This window comes from Chiloscyllium plagiosum, unplaced genomic scaffold (genome assembly GCF_037043375.1).
Source record: "Chiloscyllium plagiosum isolate Xiang-an unplaced genomic scaffold, Cpla_swu_hap1 HiC_scaffold_13, whole genome shotgun sequence".
In the NCBI taxonomy this organism is placed as follows: domain Eukaryota; kingdom Metazoa; phylum Chordata; class Chondrichthyes; order Orectolobiformes; family Hemiscylliidae; genus Chiloscyllium; species Chiloscyllium plagiosum.
In genome coordinates this window covers 69,504,212-69,527,792 of record NW_028270151.1, presented here as the reverse complement: position 1 = coordinate 69,527,792, position 23,581 = coordinate 69,504,212, and the positions used below count along the sequence as shown (strand labels likewise).

The following is a 23,581-nucleotide window of genomic DNA, read 5'->3' as shown; positions in this document are numbered from 1 at the left end:
CCACAGTTTAAAGATTTAGTGTACCATTAGGTACTCCCCAATTTACTGGCACATATTAAATGGGATGGCATTGGCATAGTGGTATTATTGCTGGACTATTAATTCAGACACGCAAGTTATGTTCTGGGGACTCGGTTTTGAATCCAACCATGGCAGATAATAAAGTTTGAATTCAATTTTATAAATCTGGAATTAAGAGTCTAATGAAGATCATGAACCCATTGTTGATTGGAAAAATCCCTCTGGTTCACTAATATCCTTTAGGAAGTAAACTGCCACCCTCACCTGGTCTAGCCTGTATGTGACTTCAGACCTACAGCTTACCAGCCTCCTGGGCAATTAGGGATCACAAGTGACACCAATATCATGTGAATTAATTTTTTTTAAAATTCATCCCTAAACCAACATTGCCAAAAGGTGATGATTGCAGGATGCTTCTGCACAAGGGATCTTGCTAGATGTAACCTGGCTGCGATGCATCCTACATAAGTTACAACATTTCAAAATGTATTTCATTGACTAGAAAGTACTTTGGGTTACTCTGAGGACAGATACTGTTTAAATGTGATGACAGACATCTCACAGTTGGAGACTGGATAAACCATTGCCACTGTCAGGATATAGATCCAGAGTCATGGATGACTTGCAGCACGACTGTGATAGAAGAGTGAGAATGGAGAGCAGTCAGGATGGTGGCTTCGCACGTGTTTCGAATCATCTGCTCCTTGCTCTTCTCAGAGATACTTGGCAATCCAACTTTTATGCTTTCTTTTATTGGGCAGAGCACTGAATATAGGAATTGGGAGGTCATATTGCAGCTGTACAGGATATTGGTTAGGCCACTTTTGGAATTTTGCATGTATTTCTGGTCTCCTTCCAATCGGCAGGATGTTGTGAAACTTGAGAGGAATCAGAAAGGATTTACAAGAATGTTGCCAGAGTTGAAGGATTTGAGCTGTAGGGAGAGGTTGAATAGGCTGGGGCTGTTTTACCTGGAGCATCAGAGGCTGAGGGGTAACCTTCTAGAGATTTATAAAATCATAAGGGGCATGGATTGGATAAATAGACAAAGTCTTTTCCCTGGGATGGGGGAGGGCACAGGTTTAGGGTGAGAGGGGAAAGATATAAAAGAGACCTAAATAGCAACTTTGCACGCAGAGGTTGGTACTGTGTATGGAATAAGCTGCCAGAGGAAATGGTGGAGCTAGTATGATTGCAACATTTAAAAGGCATGGATGGGTATATGAATAGGAAGAGTTTGGAGGCATATGGGATGGGTGCTGGCAGGTGGAACTAGATTGGGTTGGGATATCTGGTTGGCATGGACGAGTTGGACCGAAGGGTCTGTTTCTGTGCTGTACATCTCTATGACTTTGACTCTGACATGGATAATGTCACAGTTTTTTTGCCTGGATCTGCTGTCACTGTGCAGACGCTTGAGCATCTGCACCCAGTTCAAACTGGCCTCAGGCAAGTTGAAACAAAATGAGGCCATGTTCTTTAGGGACTGGTTTGGTTTATCTTTTGTCCCCACCACATCTTAAATTTGGCACCATTGTACATTCTCCCCAAGACAGCTGAAGAGACGTTCTCTTGTCTTCTTCTGGAATATGCCTTTGCCAAAAATCTCTGGAGAGAGATTCAGTGGTTTTTGTCAAAGTTAATCCTGAGTTCCGTGACATGGGACTGTGCGCTCTGTGGTCGATTCCCAGGGGTGGACGCTGAGATAGACTGTTCTTGGAAGATCATCACCTCAGTGAAAGCTGCTCTTGATTCTACTGGAACCTTTCAGTGTGAAGAGCTCTCCTGAACAGATTGTCACAGACAGACACATTCCAAAAGCTCCAGGACTGTGTTCACAGGGAGGCATTAAAGCTTGGGCAGTCACCACAAAGAAGCAGTGAGGAAAGGTCTTTCAGCCTACTGTACCGAGGAGCTGTTAACTTCTAGCACCCCTGTCACTTGTAGTTAATCTGTACAGTTAATGCCATATTTGTTTGCTGTCTCAAATTTGCAATTGAATCGATAGAAAGGTGCTCAATGCATGAAAGTTATATTTGTGTAATTTCTAATGTACTATTTGAAATATTTAGTAATGTACTTTATCCATAACTATCTACAAAATAAAATACTGTAAGTGTTGCCATTCACAGGCAGAAAATCCTTGAAATGATCTTGAGTGTGACTGATTCACTAACCTCAAGCTTGTCTGAAGGAGTTAACGAGAGAATGGGCTCTGTCTAGCCAGGGTCTGGTTTGCTGAGCTGAGTCTTCACTGACTCAATATTTTTCGGAGCTGCTTTAATAATATTGCATCATTGTTTAACATCATACTATTATTAAATCATTACTGATTTATTTGATGAATGTCATTGAAGTCTTAAAGGAATAAATGCTAGACATTCAGTCCTCCCCGACTGCTGTTCTATGATTAATATTTATTGAGCATGAGCACAAAGTGATGAATCGCTCATACACACTTCGAGAGACAGTTTGCCCAATGTATACAGGACCCTGAATACCAATATTGTTTTTACTAGTTCAGTACGAGCTCAGCAATCTAATTAAACTCCACATAGACCTCCTGCCGCTATGTCTTGCTGTCAGTTTGGACAAAGTTAATACTCCTCCTGTTTGCTCTGTTAAATTGGCTTCACTAGTCAAATGGAAGGGTGCTCGCTGTTATTTATCAGTCATCAAGTTGTGGCAAGTCAGGGATTTCCTGTGAATTGCAAAACAAGGCAGTGGCCAATTTGCTCCACTCTATAGATTTTCAGGTCATTGCTGTACGAGTTTCACATTTATTGGCAGTTAAGCTCATCATATGCTATACGATACGCTGAAGGATTACCATGGTCTGAGCAAGGATTTGAATCTAAATATAGCTCAGATGTAGGGAACATTCCTGCTGTGCCATGGGAATGAAGTTACACTTGGTAATGAACAACAGAAATACCCTTTTAACAATGTGACCATTGGGAATGATTGTCACTCATGTCCTGAAACTGAGCCATTAGAAATGCTGCCTTCCGTTCCTTCAATTTGTGAATTATTTTCCAGAATTCCTCTTCTTTATCTTTTACTTTCATTCTGAAATTATCTTACATCTAAAATGGTCTTTTTCAGGATGGCAGCCTGTGACCATTGGAGTTCAGCAGGAGTCCGTACTGGACCACAGCTATTCATGTTACACACTAACAATCTAGACGAAGGAACTGAGGGCATTGTTGCTCATTTTACAGATGACACAAAGACAGGTACTGGGAGAGGTAGTGTTGAGGAAGTAGGTAGGCTGCAGATGGACAGAGTGCAAAAAGAAGTGACGGGTGCATCACAATGTGGAAAAGTGTGAAACTATATACTTTGGAAGGAAGAACAGAGGCATAGACTATTTTCTAAATGTGAAAAGGCTTTGGAAATCTGAAGCGCAAAGGTACTTGGAAGTGCTAATTTAGAATTCCCTTAAGATTAACATGTATGTTTGGTTGACATTTGGGAAGGTAAATTCAATGTTAGCATTCCATTTCAAGAGGGCTAGTCCTGAAGAAGGGTTACACCTGAAACATTGACTTCTCCACGTCCTGCTGCTGCCTAGTTTGCTGTGTTCTTCCAGCCTCCTGCTGGTCTACTAAGTATACAAGAGCAGAGATATGCTGCTTAGGGTGCATACACCTCTGGTCAGAGTGCATTTGGAATGTTGTGTGTAATTTTGGGCCCATACCTAAGGGTGATGTGCTGGCGTTGGAGATCCAGAGGAGATTCACAAGAATAAGCAGGAAATGAAGGGCTTTGCCACATGAGGATCAGTACAGGACTCTGGGTTTGTACTGAATGGAGTTTAGGAGGATGGGGATGGTTGCAGAAAGAATCTCTTGAAACAGACAGAATACTGAAAGGCCTAGATGGAGTGGACATGGAGAAGGTGTTTCTAGTAGTGGAGACTAGGGCTAAAGGGCACAACCTTCATAGTGAAAGGATGACACTTTAGATCTGAGATGATGAGAAATTTCTTCAGCCAGAGAGTGGTGAATCTGTGGAGACCAAGTCGTTGAGTGTATTTAAGAAAGAGATAGATAGGTTCTTGATTAGAAAGGGGATCAAGGATTATGGGAGAAGGTAGGAGACTGGGATTGAGAAAAATATCAGCCATGACTGAATGGTGGATGAGACTCGATGGGCTGAATGGTCTAATTCTGCTCCTGTATCTTATGATCTCATCTGTGGTATTCTTCTTGAGTTTGATGTATTTCTTTTTTTTATTTTACTCCTTATTGAACTGCCCCACTCTAATACAAATTTATCCTCAATTATTTTAATATCGCTCTCATTAAACAGATATACCCTGTTTGTCCCAGTTGGTGTCTTGTGACCTCATTGCTTCATTATCCAGTCTTCTTCCAGAAACGCTGAGCAAAAAATTAAAATAATCCTAAACATTCCGTGATAAATTGACTGAATGAAGCATGTCACCAGATGCCCGGCTCCAGGGAAATCAGACCTGTTATTTTATTCTGAGTTGGGCCATTGGGTCCTGGATGTATATTAGTCATTAGTCACACTTTGTATTACACTCACTGCAATCCAAATTAATTATTTTCCAAGTAAATCTCGACAGATATTTGTTCCGATTGAGAGAAAGTACAGTGATATAATTGAGGGCATTCTCAATGCCACACAGGGCTATGTAGGTTAGCTGCATCAGTTGGGGTAAATGTAGAGTAATAGGTTCAGGGAATGGGTCTCGGTTGGTTACTCTTCAGAGAGTTGGTGTGGACTTGTTGGGCCGAAGGGTCTGTTTCCACACTGTCGGGAATTTAGGATCCTAATGTCTTTGCAACAAAGTCAAAGCCAAGTTTATAGAATTGTTGGAAAAAGGCACACTTTTGTGAAAGCTTTTCATCTTGCGCTCACCAGGATAGTTTTCAAGCATATCAAGTCAAGAAGCAAACCAACATTTATGAATTGTAAGATGAAAATTTCCCAAAACTGTGTCTTTTCAGCAATACTCTGTATCACCAATTGACTATTTAATTCTAAAATTGTTGTATTAGTTATTAGTAGAGTTAGGCCTCTACATTAATCAAGTAAAATAATAAATATGGATTGAGTATTGAGTCTTTTTAACTCAAACAAAAAGACAAAATAGTGATAGGCAAAACCATTAGTAAATCTAGGGTGAAGATTGAAAAGGATGGAGCAAGTGGATAAATTGCTCTATTTAGGATAACTGATAACAGGAGGTGGCAGATATGATGCTAATATAAGATGAAGGATGGAAATAGCAAGAATTGAGCATTGTGGCATTGGGTGGCATTGTGATGCATCAACAACAAAAAAGCTCAAGTGGGGGAACTGGAGGGGAGAAATGACAAGACACCGCATTCTATCCACTTTCAAGTATCCCCCAGAAATGTGGACAATAAGTAAAGATCAAAAGAATAAAATTGAAGCCTTTTAAATGTGACTCTAAGGTGTATGCAATAAATTCCAGAAAAAGATCATAAGACAAGAGCTGCTTGAAATTGGTAGTGCAAAAAGATCACTTGAAAATTAATGTCCAGAAAAGTAAATATCATAGTTTCAGCCATTTAATAAGAGATCGAAATTTATGGAGATCTTTTGCACAGATAAAGTAAGAGGCAGCAGATAGATAGGTCAAACTAGTCATAATTGGGTGACTGATGCCTCAGATTGGTTGCACATCAGCTATGGTGGACTTGTGAAGATGACACAAGATGTCCATAGCACATTATGAAACAGATCTCTTCCAGGAGTAGCTACATGCAGCTGCAGCAGCAATGATGTAGTTTGCCACAATGCAATTTCCTTCGAAATTTCACACCATCAAAGATTGAGATTATCATTGTAATTGCCACTTCAGAGCTTGGGAAGTCTTGCAGCTCTGTATGTAGTGTCCCCATTTGAACCTGAAGATATTAGTTCAAATTCCAATCCAGGACTTGATAATGAAAGAAATATTTATGATAATTAACCTACTAATACTTCCAATTCATCGAGATAAAAAATAACAATTTTAACCTTAATAGGTAAAGGTCCAATCCAGAGTGCCATGACTGCCCAAAGGGTGAAAAAAAAGGGACATCCTGAATCTACCATAACAGGAACAGGGATCAACTGCTATGCTGTCAGCATCAGACTGACTTACACTAGCTGGCCAACCAACTGAGCCAAGTTGCTTTCCGTGGAGCATGAGTTTCTGGAACTAGGGATAGTGATGTTAGAGTCTCCAATTTATTTTCATCTCATTGCTGACTGGGAATCTCTTCCATTCTTATTTGCAGCCATTGGAACATATTGGAAGGATTTTACAAGTTGATACTTGTTTGAATGCATTATGATTGCATGGCCAACAAGTTTGGAGTGGGAATTGAACTGATATACTTGTTCAAAGGCAGGGAAGCCAGCTGGTGTCCTCGCTTCATAATTACTAAAGAGTTTCAGTACTCATAGTAACTAGGTTTAAGAAGTGCTAGAGATGTTGGCAAATCTTCACAGAACAACTACTGAACTGGAACATTCAACATGATGAAAAAAGGAGTTTGAGCTAGAGGGCAAAACAAGCCTTTCTTATAAGGTTGTACAATTTGTGTGATAGATTATTCCAACAATGGACAAGGCATTTTAACACTAAAACTTCCTTATTCTGAACTTCTTTGATAAGATTCCCCACAGTATGCTATTGCAGAAAATATAGACACATGGGATTGAGGGTGATTTAGTGGTTTGGATCAGAAATTAGCTCACTGAAAGAAGTGGTTGGTGGGAAATGTTCACCCTGGAACTCAGTTACTAGTGGTGTACTGCAAGGATTGGTTTTGGAGCCACTGGTATTTGTCATTTTTATAAATGACCTGGATGAGGGCGTAAAAGGATGGGTTAGTAAATTTGCCAATGACACTAAGGTCAGTGGAGTTGTAGACAGCGCTGAAGGATATTGTAGGTTACCGAGGGCCATAGATAAGCTGCAGAGCTGGGCTGAGAGGTTGCGAATGGAGTTTAGTGTGGAAAGGTGTGAGGTGATTCACTTTGGAAGGAGTAACAGGAATACAGAGTACTGGGCTAATGGTAAGATTCTTGGTAGTGTGGATACGTAGAGAGATCTTGATGTCCATGTGCATAGATTCCTGAAAATTGTCACCCAGGTTGATAAGATTGTTAAGAGGCATATGGTGTGTTAGCTTTTAGTGATAGAGCGATTGAGTTTCAGAGCCATGAGGTCATGTTGCAGCTGTACAAAACTGGTGTGGCCACACTTTGAGTATTGCTTACAGTTCTGGTCACCGCATTATAGGAAGGATGCAGAAGCATTGGAAAGAGTGCAGAGGAGATTTAGTAAGATGTTGCCTGGTATGGAGGGAAGTTCTTAAGAGGAAAGGTTGAGGGACTTGAGGCTGTTATTGTTAGAAAGAGGAAGGTTGAGAGGTGACTTTATAGAGGCATACAAGATGATCAGAGATTTAGATAGGTTGCACAGTGAGAGCCTTTTTCCTCAGATGGTGATGGCTAGCCTGAGGGGACATAGCTTTAAATTGAGGGGTAATAGATATAGGACAGATGTCAGAGGTAGGTTCTTTACTTGGAGGTTAGATGGGCTTCAGATTGGTTTCACAGGTCGGCGCAACATCGAGGATTGAGGAGCCTGTACTGCATGTAATGTTCTATGTTCTTCTCAATTCTACCTAATGAGAAATCTCCATCATCCCAAGTGGTTGGATGCAATGAACAGGTAATAATTAATATATTAATGAGAGTTAATTATTCACCCAATATTTCTGTAACTGCATTGCTAATATCTTCAACAATAAATGTTGAGTAGAAGATTCACTTCTTGGATTCTGCATCATCAATGTTACCGGTGTTCAAAGAAATTTGATGTATTTTATGTGACATTAAAAATCAGACTAAGTGTATATAGGCTGTGAAAACATCCCAGCTGTAATGAAAACAAAGACAACAGAGTCTATGACACCATGCCAAGCTGCTTATTTATGAATAGAAACAGTATGCAAGGAAATGGGGAAAAAGCAGGCAATTGACACGAGGTAGTGATGCTTATTTAAAGAGCCAATGCAGGCACAAAATGCCAATTGGTTTCTTTCTGTGCTGTAACAATCCTGTGATTCTGTTGTTCTGTTCTGTACAGCTACGACACTGGAATCTAGGAGAAAGTGAGGACTGCAGATACTGGAGATCAGAGTCAGGAGTGCGGTGCTAGAAAAGCACAGCAGGTCAGGCAGCATCCAAGGAGCAGGAATCCTGATGACGGACTTATGCTTGAAACGTCGATTCTCCTGCTGATTTTAAATATGATTGCTGAGGTATACCTTCTCTACAACTAAATAACAACTTAAATCCAATCCACTAATTACTGAAAAATAGTTTCTTTTTGATCATTAGTAAAATGATAAAAAGATTGATAAGCCCATCAAATATATTTGTTCATCAGTAACCACTTTTACCGATACATAATTTTTGTTCTGTTTCAGATCACAACACAGTCTTGTTCTTGTGCAAAGACTAAATGGCAGAGAAAAGATCCAAGAAGTCACCCACAGTTAATCCTGCTCAAATTTGATTGTATTGATATCAAAGAATCAGCATTTAAACAGGTTCCACAATGAGTGGACAATGCACAGTATCAATTACCCTTCAAGTGACTGGATATAAAATTATTGTTCTGACATGAAAACTTAGGAACACCTCAGGTTCAACTGAGCTCATTTTAAAGCAATCTTTCCAAAGCAAAATAACATGTTTTATATCACATGATCTAGTACTCCCATTCTCGTGAGTACAGCAATTTACTATTAATAATTTCATAGATGATATACAAATGCTATTTTAAAAAACAAAACCTTCATTGACAATGCTGCTTTTGAGCTGCATTTCAGAAGTTATGGCTGGGAATCCTTGGAAACGTTGCACTATTTCCTGGGGTTCCCATAAATATGCAGAAAAAAATTGGAAACTGCTATTTTTAATTACAGTACTTGAATGCAGTACTTGAAAATAGTTGTTACCTTTTTACCATTTGCTAATGTCACCAGATGCCAGATTTAATTACTTGTAAACATCTTAGGGTTATTTTCAGGGTCTTGAAACTCATTTTTATCTCTGAAAATTTACTCCTTACGAAAAGTATTCAATAGCACCTTATTGCATAAAAAGAACAAAATTAACTTTTAAAACAGTTTTTTTACAAAAATAAACTTTAGACTGTGATTTTAAAAATGTCACATCTTTTATCTTCATCCACATAAATTTTTAATTTTAGTGCTAAGTACCATTAATTCAGAATTCATTTTTCTAAACAGTACAGTGTTATTTTTCTGATGAAGGATCACTCCAAACGTTAACTGTTTTTTCCTCACCAGATGCTGCCAGACGTGCTGCATTTCTCTAGTACTCTGTTTTTGTTTCAGATTTCTAGCATCTGCTGTTCTTTGAAATTATTTTATTATGACAATATTATTTTCTACAAACTGATATTTTCAACTGTATTTATTACAAGGATTTCAAAAATGTGGCAAAGAGATGGCCTTGGAGTATTTAAGAACTTATATTAGCATAACAATTTTGGTCTTATTTAGATATAACTTGTTGTAACATGCAATAGTCTGTCAGGAAATCAACCCAGAAATTCCAAATTATGCAGATTTGTACAATCAATTTCTTCATGATACTATGGGTAACTTGTCTTACTGAAAGTATTTGTGGCATTCCAAAACTGCTTTGGAACATTTTGCAATGACAAGCATACACACAAAATATCCTCATGCTTTAAGAAATCATTTATTAATCTGTACAGACTTACTCAAAACCTTCGGATATTTTGTTCAATCCTGTACGAATCTACAGTTCTGTAAAGGTTTCATGTCACACTCACATGAAATGAGAAATCATCAAAGCAAGAATGCGTGGAATTTTCTTCCCCAGAGAGCAGTGGAAAGAGGATAATTGAATATGGTTAAGGCTGCATTAAATAGTGTGCAAGGAAATGGGAGATAAGCAGGAGATGGTTAACGAGGTAGTCAAAAGGTATAGGTTTATTTGAGAAATTGGACTTCAGATCATCATAGATCAGTTGTGATCTTTTCAGATGAAAGGGGTCTACTGCTCCTGAGTCGTCTGTTTGTCTGTAAATTTGAATATTATAGCTAAACATACAAGTTCAGAATCAATGAGTCATACAGCATGAAAATAGACCCTTAGGTCCAACCAGTCCATGCTGACCATGTTCCCAAACTAAACTCATCCCACCAGCCTGCGCTTGACCCATATCCCTCCAAACATTTCCTATTCATGAATTTATCCAAATGTGTTTTAAATATTGTAACCCGTACCTGCATCCACCACTTTTTGTGGCAGTTCATTCCACACACAAACCACTCTCTGTGTAAAAAAAGTGTTGCCCCTCATGTCTATTTAAAAGTTTTCTCATCTCCCCTTAAAAATATGCCCCCTAGTTTTTAACTCCTGCACCTTAGGGATAACATCCTTGTCATTCACCTTTTCTATGCCCCTCATGATTTTATAAACCTCACTAAGATCAACTTCCTCAACCTCCTGTGCTCAGTGAAAAAAGTTCCAGTCTTTCCAGTCTAATTTTGTATCTCAAATCTTCTATTCCCGCAACATTCTGGTTAATATTTTCTGAACCCTCTCCTATTTAACAATATATTTCCTATAACATTTACTTGTGTAATCTGCTGAGAAATGCTATGCTGTACCCAGAATCATGTGTCTCAGCTTATGAATTTTTTTCAAGTTCTAATTAAGTAAATAAACTTAAGATGCTTCATCGATATGATATTTTGAAATGTCATCGGTGGGCTTGAAGGTGTGATCAATTTACAATTTCAATATATTGAGTTATTGTTAGAGAATGTTAGGAATATTATGCAGAATATTAAACTTTTGCCTGAATCAGAAATTCTGCACCAAAACTTAATGGCTTGGAAATTATAACTGGATCAAGAAAGTATCTACCTGAAATTAACTACAGGTGCAGATTTTGTTTAGACATGCCAGCAGGCTTTTATATTTGTAGGGTTCAATGAGCATTTTTTTCAGTAGAAGATGCTCTTTAATAGGCATGAGGTCAGCTCAGGCAGGAATTACACTGTTTCATGTGCAAACGCCGGAAGCTTGTGAGACTATCTCCTGCAGGAGGCTTCATACATCAAAGTTTCAGGTATGTGGTTCACTCCTCTCACAATCAGGGATGAAGGTAGTAATCATGACTCTGAATCAGAAGGATCTGGGGTCAATTGTCCTGTTGCCATAACTGCATAGGTTCATAGGATATAGGGGCAGAATTAGGCTCTACCATTCAATCATCCCCACTTTCCTGCCTTCTCCCCATATCCCTTCAACCCATTACCAACTAAAAGTCTGTCTAACTCCCCCACCCGCCACCTTAAATTTACTCACACTCCCAGCAAGCACCGCACTTTGGGGTAGTGAATGCCACAGATTCACAACCCTTTGAGAGAAGAAGTTTCTCCTGGACTCTGTTTTAAATTTGCTCCCCCTATTTCTAAGACATGACCTCTCATCCTAGAATGCCCCACATCTGCTCCACGTCTATGTCAACCATACCTTTTATCATCACCTCAATTTGATCCTCCCTCATTCTTCTACATTTCCAGAGAGTATAGACCTGAAGTGTTCAACCTCTCTTCACACGACAAACGCCTCATCTCTAGGATCAATCTAGGGAATCTCCTCTGAACTGCCCCCACCCCGTGCTCCTCAAATAAGGAGAGCAAAACTGCGCACAAGGGCCGGGTACCTCAGTGTGGCGCTATCCACGGTGCTGAATTCCAGCTGGGACATTAGCTACCCTCTCGGCTGGTAAGAAGACGACCCTGCGATATGATTTGAAAGAGGGCACAGGGGGCTAACACCTTCAATACCTTAACATCTTATCTGGCTGACACCAATTGTTACAGTTAACCTGAGAGTGTAACTTTAAAAAAAAGTTTTGTGATTTACATATGAAAGAAGTGAAACTAACATGGTCATTCTAACAGATGAGAAACTCAACAAACAGTCAAGGTATTTTTCAATGTATAATTTCACTTTAAACTTTGGCTATAAATTCTGTGTTTTATAAATGTGTCCTCCACAACCACCTGATGAAGGAGCGGCGCTTCGAAAGCTAGTGCTTCCAATTAAACCTGTTGGTCTATAACCTGGTGTTGTGTGATTTTTAACTTTGAAAGAGAGCGAGCGAGTTTGCCCAATCTGCTGAGCAGGATACCACGTTCACCAGAAACAAAAAAACTCCCGGAAAGACACGAGGCATGCATCAATCTCACTCCTTAATCAACTAGCTGTACTGCAAACTCCAAGGAAAGTTGGGAGACGATGCTGAGCAACCACTGAACGATCAGGAACGGCTTTACGAATGGACACTCATTCTCCTCCCCCCCTCAACCCCGAGTGCGAAGGCGGCTCACCGAAGACGGTGTTGGCGAATCCGTACCAGATGCAGCCCAGCTCCCCGATGAGCCAGCGCTGCCGGGCGCTGGCGGCGAAGCTGAACGGGGTGCCCAGGGTGGAGACCAGCAGGTCACTCACCGAGATGTTGGCGAGCAGCAGGTTGACGGGAGAGCGCAGCGCCTTGAAGCGGCAGAAGAGCAGCAGCACCAGCGAGTTGTTGGTGAAACCCAGCAGCCCGATGCTGCCCAGGCACAGGGCGGCGACCAGGTGCCCGTTGGCGCTCAGGGTGAAGCCTGGAGCCGGCTGCTGAGGAGAGAGAGGCAGCCTGTGCCCGCACAGCCCCTGGCTGCCCTCGCTGCAATTCACACTCAGGTTGGGGGAGAGCATCTCGGACCGACACAGCCAGCCGGCAGAGGAGCAGGCAAGCCTCTGCGCTCTGCACTCGCCCGCTTTGCCATGCTGCTCTGTGTTTTTTTTTTCAAACAAGCCGCTCCCCTTGAGCGGAGCTGACGTGCAGTCAGACAGAGAGAGAGAGAGAGAACCAGCCCTGCCCCTCTACCCCAGGTGACCAGAGGCAAGCACTGGACCAGTCGCTGCACGCATTCCTGAGTAAACAGAACCTGTCAGCTCAGACAGAGGGCTGGCTGTGCCATCTCAATGCTGCCAAAACAGGGGGAAAACGCAGACTGCACCGACCCGTCTACCCCCCCCCCCCCCCCCCCACCTTCTCAACACCTTTCCCCGCAGGTCCCTGCAGCCAGAGGGCATCTTTACCAACCCCCGTCCCCCTGACGGTGCTGTGCTGGAAAGGGCAGGTTTCAGTCAGGGGGACATCAGCCGTCACATCAAATCCACTTGCTCTTCTTCACGGGATCACGAAGGGGAAAGAGCCACTCACTCAGTCCCCAAATTTGCCGGAATGACAATCTGAGAGAGAAAGTGACAAATACTTCACCTGCCCCTTCTTAAAAAAACATAACCTGCAGGAGACATCGGGAATATCACTCACCTGCCCTCCCACACATCGGGAATACCATTCCCCCTGCCCTCCCACACATCGGGAATATCGCTCACCTGCCCTCTCACACATCGGGAATATCACTTACCCTGCCCTCCCACACATCTGGGAATATCACTCACCTGCCTTCCCACACATCGGGAATATCACTTACCCTGCCCTCCCACTCATTGGGAATTCCACTCACCCTGCCCTCGCACATATCGGGAACACCACATCCTGCCCTCCCACACACTTCAGGAATACCACTCACCCTGCCCTCCCAGACATCGGGAATACCACTCACCCTGCCCTCCCACAGATCCAGAAGACCACTGGCTCTGCCCTGGCCCTGCTGATTAAGCAAAGGAGAGATACTCAGCAATGCCCAGCACCTCAGCTTCAGTTGGGCAACAGAAGATAATGATTTTGAGCATCTCTATACACTTAACCTGGGGCTCAGGTGGAAAAGTGGGTGCACTAATAGCCGAATAATAGGGTAAGTAGAAGTGGGGGAGGCTCAATCCTGATGGAGATGATAGGAACAGTGATGCAGAGTGGGACATGAAGGTTAGAGGGATGCATCTGTAGGCTCTCATTTTTCATTAAATCCCAACCGTGCAATGAACATGAAAATGGCTGTCAGCACACCTAGGGTTGCTAGAGTATGTTTGTTTTATTTTGTCTGTGGGGACATAGACACCTTCCCCTGATGCAGAACATTAAAAATTGTCCAAAAATCACACAAAGAGCTCCAAACGATAACACAACAGAGTTCATTAATAGAAAAGGGCACCACTTGGATAACATCTAAGTCATCCCCCGTCAACATCACTAAAATATCTCAGAGATCTGTGCCAGGATCCCTGGAAACTGTCATTATATCCTTGATAAGTCCCATAATCCTCTTTCATTCTAAGGGTCAGACACATTAACAAGGATGGTTGCTGGGAGTCAAGGGCTATCCTCTGCACCCATTTCTCATAGCTTCACACTTGGTTAGCTCAATTGGCTAGATGGCTGGTTTCTGAATGCAGAGTAATGACAACAATGTGAGTTCAAGCTGAGTTCATCATGGATGACTTTGCTTTTCAACCTCTCCCCTCACCCAAGTCATGATGTCCCTCAGATTAAGTCACCATCCATTATTGCTCTCTGAGATAATGAGAGAGCAGCTGAATGGTTGTCTAGGACTATGACAACCTACCTTACCTTACTGGAATTCCTTGACTGAACCCAAGCACATGTACAATGCAGCTCATTATTTCATGAGCATCACCATGAATCAGATGTCAGGCCTCTGGATGCTGAGGTTCAGATGCTTGGATTGATCTGGGGACTTTGCATACACTCTAGACAGTGTTATGCATAATCCTAGCATGCTGTGTGACTTGCACAAATGGAACAGTCCAAGAAGGAAGGTAATGGATGCTGAAGAGAAACAGCAGTCTTCTGCTGAGGAATATCAAGGTATTGAGTGGGAAGAACATCATCTTGATGTTGGAGTATTGCAATGTAGGACTTTATTGACATCAGCTTTCGGTAGATCTGAGTTAGGAGAAGACATTATTCATTGATTGTAAGTTTGTTGCTGTTCCAAAGGCAAGAAGTCTCTATTTAGTTTCAAATGTAGCATTTGTTCCTTCTTCACTTCACATGTTGTATGATAAAAAGTTAATGTTAACAAATGTTTGAAGGCTTCACAACATCTGCTGCTCCCATATTCAAAAGTGACAACATGTGTTCTGATGGATATTAGAAAAAGAGTAGCACTGCTTCAGATAGAGTTCAAACATTATGTAGTGCAAAGGAAAGGAAGCTTTTGTGACTTGGGTTTTGGCCTGCTAATTAAAATAATATTGGGTAAAAACAAGAACTGCAGATGCTGCAAACCAGAGTCTGGATTAGAGTGGTGCTGGAAAAGCACAGCAGGTCAGGCAGCATCCAAGGAGCAGGAAAATCAACATTCCGGGCAAAAGCCCTTCATCAGGAATCGCCATTAGTTGATCAAACAGGTGTTAAGATAAAGTGCAAATATATTTACGTGCATGATGTTCAACCCACAATGAAATGTCACCTGTGCCACCACTGTGCGCTCAGACAGTTTTCTTTTTCCATGCCTTCTGATTGTACCTAAATGCAGACCCTGGGCTCAGAGCTGGGTTGGAAGGAGCTGTCTCTATGGTGGAGTTCGTTAGCCTTGAAGGGATGGATGGTCAGTCCCAGGAGTGTTTGTGACTAGGGGGCCCAGATGTACTGAGGGGTGTCCTGCCCAGATATAGGCTCACCCATCTCAGGTGGGTCACAAGCAGGTTAGAGGTGGAGGGGCTGAGTGCCTCTAGAGTGTACTAAGAGGAGGTCTCTTGGGATGCTGCATATGGTTTCTCTGCTGTCTAGGTGCTTGCTAGCACACTTGTCTCTATAAGACGGTGGGGCACCCGGAGAGAGTTGGAGGTCCCTCATCACCCTGTCACCTTGCTGTTGGTGGTGAGCATCTGTTGCTACAGAGATGGAATGCAAGTCTGCATGCATTTCCAGCAGCCATTGAGCTATCTGCTGGTCTTGGCTCTGCATGGTATCTACTAACATGTCCGTGGATTCAGCCAGACACAGGTATGCCAGTACCAGCATGGTATCAATCATGTTGGACTCCTCCAACCTTCAATGCAGCTTACTGCCTGTTTCAGACAAACCTGTCCGCTGTTTTTGTGTCTGGTTAAGCATTTCCACAAAGCGTTAATGGCTCCCAGCATCGAAGTATTCCTCCGCTTGGGTCTATGCAAATCCCTAGTCCTGGAAGTCCTCCGAGTGTTGGTGATCTGGGGCATTTCTTTCCTGGTCAGGTGTGGAGATGTTCCAGTGATGTGCTCACTGGATTCTGTTCCTGAGTTTAATACAGATAAGTGCTTGCTGAAGTGATAGTATCTGAGCTAGTGCAGGAGGCAGCCTTGCCAGTGCTTCCTCTGAGGGTTCTGTCACTCCTTCCTCAGCTGGCAGAGGAGCTGATGGGCAATGGGGCTGGTTTCTTCAAGGCAGAAGCTCTGTGGGTGCTAATGATGCCTGCACAAGAGAAAAGAGGAATCATTTGTGCAATAGGGGTGATGGATTGAGCATCTGAAGATTTTGTACACTGTGGTAGTAATGGGAATATGCAGCCGTATGAGGCTTGTTTGGTTGCTGGGACACTGGGTCTTGTATCCTCACAGGAATAGTTCTCATCTTCTGCCAGCTCAAGGATTTTCACCTCCTAGGGGCTGAGGAGATGAATGTCATCTAAACAGACAGCCCACCTTATCCATTTCAGTCAAGTTGTGGGTTGTTTTCTTCTGCAATGAGACAATGGGGGATATTGAGTGAGATGAAAGTAGCTGGGAACGTTGTTAATGATAGTGCAGGAACAGGAAATGAGGTGAGGTGTCCTGAGTGAGTTAGCAGGAAGTGTAGAGGGAGGGAAGAGTTCGTAGTTTGAGGCATGAGATGGGTGAGGAGAGCTGTTGAGGCAGACCATATACCTCAGTGGGAGCTGGTGCAAAGGCAAAGTTTGAGTGAGTGAGAGGTCACAGAAAGAAGATGGTGGCACTTCCCTGTAGGGAGTGTAGAAGCTCATTAAACACCTTGCAGCATTTCTACATGTTCTTCCAAACTGTAGACACTGTAATGATTCAGGTGGCAACCTCGGGCCAGGCTGGCAGGGTCTGGTACCATGATCTCTGTCAGTGATCCTGAGGAAAGAGGATGGCCTTCCTACCTATCACTCCATCCACAAGGACGACCAGGTTCCTGCCTGCAAAGTGTCTGCTTTTCTCAGGCAGATCCTTTATATCCTGAATTCTAGAGCAACACATGAAAGTCTGTTCCTGGCTTGCAGCTTTTGAACTGGTGTTCAGCTAGTTGTTAAATATGGCACTGTCAGTATAAATGCTGGGTGGTCCCAGGACCAGCAAGCGCTGCATCTCTGATGACTGCAAGATTGTGTGAGCAGGCACTGCTATGGAGCCTGAATGTATAATAAATGAGTTTAACAGCAGAGAATGGCATGAGTAAGTTGCCAAGCCCCATGGAAGGAAACACCCCACAAAACACCCCAAAGTTGATACTGTGCAAGAATAATGTGATGCTGGAAAAACACAGCAGGCCAGGAAGCATCCGAGGAGCAGGAGAATCGACGTTTCGGGCATAAGCCCTTCTTCAGGAATGAGGCTGGTGTGCCAGGCGGGCTGAGATAAAAGGTAGGGGAGAGGGGATTTGGGGGTGGGGCACTGGGAATACGATAGGTGGAAAGAGGTGAGGGTGAGGGTGATAGGCCGAAGAGGGGTGGGGCGGAGAGGTCGAGAAGAGGATTGCAGGTCAAGAGGGCGGTGCTGAATCCGGGGGTTGGGACTGAGATAAGGTGGAGGGAGGGGAAATAAGGAAGCTGGAGAAATCTACAATCATCCCGTGTGGTTGGAGGGTTCCTAGGTGGAAGATGAGGCGTTTATCCTCCAGGCATCGTGTGGTTAAGCTCTGGCGATGGAGGAGGCCAAGGACCTGCATGTCCTTGGCGGAGTGCAAGGGGGAGTTAAAGTGTTCAGCCACGGGGTGGTTGGGTTGGTTGGTGCGGGTGTCCCAGAGGTGTTCCCTGAAACTTTCCGAAAATAGGCGGCCTGTCTCCCCAATGTAGAGGAGACCACATCTGGTGCAATGGATACAGTAAATGATGTGTGTGGAGGTGCAGGTGAATTTGCGACGGATATGGAAGGATCCAGTGGGGCCTTGGAGGGAGGTGAGGGGGGAGGTGTGGGCGCAAGTTTTGCACTTCCTGCGGTTGCAGGGGAAGGTGCCGGGAGTGGATGTTGAGTTGGTGGGTGGGTGTGGACCTGACGAGGGAGTCGCGGAGGGAGTGGTCTCTCTGGAACGCTGATAGGGGAGGGGAGGGAAATAAATCCCTGGTGGTGGGGTCTGTTTGGAGGTGGTGGAAATGACGGAGGATGATACGATGTATCCGGAGGTTGGTGCGGTGGAAGGTGAGGACCAGTGCGGTTCTGTCCTGGTGGCGATTGGAGGGGCTGGGTTCAAGGGCAGAGGTGCGGGAAGTGGAGGAGATGCAGTGGAGAGCATCGTCGACCACGTCGGAGGGGAAATTGTGGTCTTTGAAGAAGGAGGCCATTGGGGTTGTTCGATATTGGAACTGGTCCTCCTGGGAGCAGATGCGGCGGAGGCGAAGCAATTGGGAATATGGGATGGCGTTTTTACAGGGGGCAGGGTGGGAGGAGGTGTAATCTAGGTAGCTGTGGGAGTCGTTCGGTTTGTAGTAAATGTCTGAGTTGAATTGGTCGCCCGAGATAGAAATGGAGAGGTCTAGGAAGTGGAGGGAGGAGTCTGAGACGGTCAGGTAAATTTGAAGTCAGGGTGGAAGGTGTTACTAAAGTGGATGAATTGTTCAACCACCAGCCACTACTTCATTACAAGATCTATTCCTTATCACAGTCTCCAGGACTTTGGAAGGAAATTGCAGCTTCTTCCTGCTGAGGACCTGATGCTTAAGGATTTTAATTTTAAAGTTATAAATATAATTTATTTGTGATGGAGATTTGAATGCTGGTTCTACAAATACGTCCTGTTGTCTACCAAGCTGCACATATCACAACACGGCCTTTGTGATGCTGGAGAAAACTTTATTTACATTGCAAGTTAACAAGGGCAGCACTGTGGCTCAGTTGCTGCCTCACAGTACCAGGGACCCAGGTTCAATTCCCACCTTTGGCAACTGTGTGGAGTTTGTATGTTCTCCCTGTGTCTGTGTGGGTTTCCTCTGGGTGCTCTGGGTTCCTCCCACAGTCCAAAGATGTGCAGGTTCGGCGAATTGGCCAAGCTAAATTGCCCATAGTGTTAGGTGCATTAATCAGGGGTAGGGGATTGGGTCTGGGTGGGTTACTCTTCGGAGGGTCAGTGTGGACTTGTTGGGCTGAAAGGTCTATTTCCATATTGTGGGGAATCTAATCTACTAAAAAAAAATTGCTATTAGTTGAGTATGGGTTGCCTTCACTGTGCTGAAACCACCTTCAGGGGAAGCATAGTTCTGTGGTTTTGTGATACAGGAACATGCCAGCGACTGGTAAAAGCATTTTTCCATGATTTTCCTGATTCTTCACTTCAAAATGCATTTTAATTCCTCAGGTGGCAGGCTTTTACAGTACTTTCTGTTTTGATTTCACATTTCTAGAATATTTTGATTATTTGGAGAAAGAATCAATTATATTTCAGTTATATGATTGAATCTTTTGTTTTCTACATTATAATTGTTCTTCTAATTGTCTTTATTCCTTGATCAGAGCTCATAAATTTTCTTTTTTTTCTGTAATGAGCCAAATTCACTAAACCTCAAAACAGCTCTGGAGATCAGTGGGGGATTAAACAGCACGGTTTGCTTCTGATGTAGGCAGCACACCAACTTGGTGTTACTTGCTTACTACATGATCTGCTTGCGACATGCACTGCAGTCATTGATAATGAATGGCTACACACCTCAGCATGAGGTTAATCGTCGTTAGCAACACTTAAAAACGACTCACATCTCGGTGGAGGTATATTGGGGCTTTTGCAGATCCGGTAATACATTCAACAACATATTTTGTTTTACAGCTTCTTTTGAAGCAACTGTTCCTGAGGTAAGGGCCATGAGCCAGGCTGAAACACAAAAAGGTGACACTATCTTCATAACTAATCTTCCTTACCCATTTTCTCCTCACTCCACAATTTCGTACAATATCCAAACTGAAAGCACATACTCTTAGCTTTCCTTTTCTCTCCAATGGCTACCAGTAAGTCTTTCTCCTTTCAGATATACAAGAATTACAAATTGGCCACACAGAGATGGAAGAGCACAGATACAAGAACAGGAGGACAGGGATGAGGAAGAAACGGCAGGGGCACTAATGGAGTACAAAAGGGAGATTAGTTGGCTTTTGTACGTAGTATGGCATGGTTTAATTTATAAATCTGATTTGCAATGTTGATTTTGTGGTGGCTTTTAGTTTTGTGCTATGGTCAAGTGCATGCTGTGTGATCAGTTTTTGAGGCGATAGTAGGTTTGCAACTATTAGTTACTGGGGAAACAACATTAGATTCATTGGTATAATTGTTCACAACAGCTTGTCTATATGGTTTCATTCCTTTCTCTATACGCCCTTCGCTCCTAAGCTGCTCACTGTTACAAATACCGCCTCTTTTTATTTTGTGCTTTTTAACATTGCAGGTCACAATGAGAGAACAACTGTTTTAAAACTGGTGTTGTAAAGGATTGCTGCATGTTTTAATCAGTAAGCAACTTGACACTCAAATATTGTATAAACAACTGTTTGAACATTCAGGAATTGAAGTGGTTTCACATGAATTATAACTGAGGGGTTCTATGTAAAGATGTGGTTGGGTGGCCAAACTCTAGACATAACTGTAGCAAGAAGTGGATTGGTCTATGGACCAGTGACCAGTAATCAATGTCAAAAGCCTTTTGCCTACCAATCACGCAGTTATTGGTTCTCAGGTAACTGAACAGTTTGGGACTGGGAATAAGATAGAGAGAAGTGTCGTGATTTCCACCAGTACAGAAACTGACCTTCTAATCTCTGTAGTCAAAAACTCACTTTCAAATGGAAGAAATCACATCATTTTTCCTTCATTATGCATCCAAAGAAATGTGACTGAGCAGGAATGTACAGACCAGTACAAGAATGATAGCAATCTGGTCTGCTCAATTGTTGTTTAGCAACGTAATTTTCATTTTATGTAGCTGTCCATTTGTTCTGCGTTGTGAACCAGAATCCTGAACCATGTAATCAGTGGATTGACTTAATTGCCCAATAACCACCTCTCATTTGTCATGGGTGGTTTAGATGGAAATGACACTGTGGATTTGAGGGTATGATCACTGATGTCAGGATACTATGCATCGATCCAAATGATTCTCTGCATACCGTCTCACACCAACTGGACATTTAGAGTTCCTAATCACTTTTGATTATGGTAATTCTTAGTTAACAAGTGAGGCCTGCAAAACCTGTCCAGTCAATCGCAAACTATACCTGGGGGAAACCTGCAACCCTTGAGAAGCTGTGTTTTCAGTCCACACGCTGCTTTTTGAACAAAAGACAATGAAAATGAACTTAGCTGTTTTTGAACAGAGAATACTGGTGACCTCTGGTATACAACAGCAGATGGCAAATTGCAAGACACTGCCTGCTGCAGCCTGGAAGGAGACAGACCATAAAGGTTTGTGGTCACAGTCATTGTCACAGTCACTGGCACAGTGACCCTGACCCTGCTCTAAGGCTGCAGCAGGTCATTTACTTCAGTTAGGTCACGATTTGTGGTGCAAGGATGCCTGTTCCTTTCCAAGCTTCAGGTTGGAGAACCACTTTTTGAATAACCTGGATGCATATGACTTCCTATAAAGAGCTGTTCTTCCTCTCTCACATATATATGTCTCAGCAGCCTGCCTTGCTCTGTGTGCCTTCTACTCATTCTCCTGTAATGCCAAATTCCATAGGGAATGCATATTGTAGCATTTGTATTTGAAAGCAATTGCTTTGTGCAGGATCCTTGAAATCAGGGCCAACTCATCAGCATCTGCTAAAAGCTGTAAACTTTAATAACTCTGGGAAGCACCAAAGACTTGTGAAATCATAGTAGCAGTGAATAAATATCAATCAGAAGCGAGCTGAATGTAATCAATGATGGCTGTTGCCGCTGAACATGTGTGAGATTAAGAGATGAGGGTGTTAGCTAGGAGCACTGACCTCCAAAATGACACTATGGCTGCCAAATTGGCATTTCAGGCAGATTGATATTATGATCTTCCATTTCTGTCAGTTTCTGTCAGCACACGTGCTAATGCCTTCAATGATTTCAAAGGTCAAACATAGCACCGACAAAACTGGGGCTACACATTAATATTTTGCACTGGCAGAGTTATGTTGCACGTGTTGGTCTAGTTGGGTAGTTCTTCATAGAGTCATAGAGTCATACAGCATGGAAACAGACCCTTCAGTCCGATCAGTCCATGCCAAACATAATCCTAAACTAATCTAGTCTTACCTCCCTGCCCCTGGCCCATATCCCTCCAAACCTTTCCTATTCGTGTATCTAAACAAATGTCTTTTAAACACTGTAATTATACCTGCAGCCACCCATTCTACATATGAACCACCCTTTGTGTAAAAAATTGGCTCTCGTGTCTTTGTTAAAACTCTCTCCTCTCACATTAAAAATGTGCCTCCATTCTAGGGAAAAGACAATTACCATTAACTCTATCTGTACTTGTCATTATTTTATAAACTTCTATCAAAATGTCGCCTCTCAAAATGTCCCAGTCTGTCCACCCTTTCTTTATAACTCAAAGTTTCCATACCCAACAACATCTTGGCAATCTCTTCTGAACCCTCTCCAGCTTAATATCCTTCCTACAACTAGGCAAAGTCAACTGGACACAGGATTCCAGAAGAGGTCTTACCAATATCCTGTACAACTTCAACATGACTTCCCAACTCCTGTACTCAAAGGACTGAGCAATGAAGGCAAGCATGCCAAACACTTTTTTAATCACCCTGGCTATATGTGATGCAAACTTCAACCAATCATGTATCTGTGCCCGAGATCCCTCTGTTCTACAACACTACCCAAGGCACTACCATTAATTGTATAAGCCCTACCCATGTTTGGTGTAACAAAATGCAATACCTCACATTTATCCAGGTTGAACTCCATCTGCCATTTTACAACCCATTGACCCATTTAATCAAGATCCCACTGTATTCTTAGAAAAACTCTTCACTGTCTACTGTGCCACCAATTTTTATGTCATCCACAAACTTACTAACCATGCCTTCTATATTCTCATCAAAATCATTTATATAAATGACACACAAAAGAGGACCCAGAACCGATCCTTGTGGAACACTGCTGGCATAGGTCTCCTGTCTGACAAACAACCCTCCACCACCAGTCTCTGTCTCCTGTTATTAAGCCAACTATGTAGCCAATTGGCAAGCTCATGCTGAATTCCACATGATCTAACTTTACTCATTAGTCCACCATGCGGGACCTTGTCAAAAGTCTTACTAAAATCCAAATAAACAACTG

The 23,581-nt window shown here is 42.8% G+C and overlaps 1 pseudogene across 1 annotated transcript in view; it reads right to left on the bottom strand.

Annotated features, from left to right (window-relative positions):
- Positions 1 to 12,855, bottom strand: part of LOC122555811 (parapinopsin-like) — an 80,714-nt pseudogene extending 67,859 nt beyond the window's left edge. Inside the window, exon 1 of the transcript XR_015759047.1 lies at positions 12,486 to 12,855. The product of XR_015759047.1 is annotated as a parapinopsin-like (transcript). The remainder of the gene's footprint in view (positions 1 to 12,485) is intronic.
- Positions 12,856 to 23,581: the final 10,726 nt, after the last annotated feature.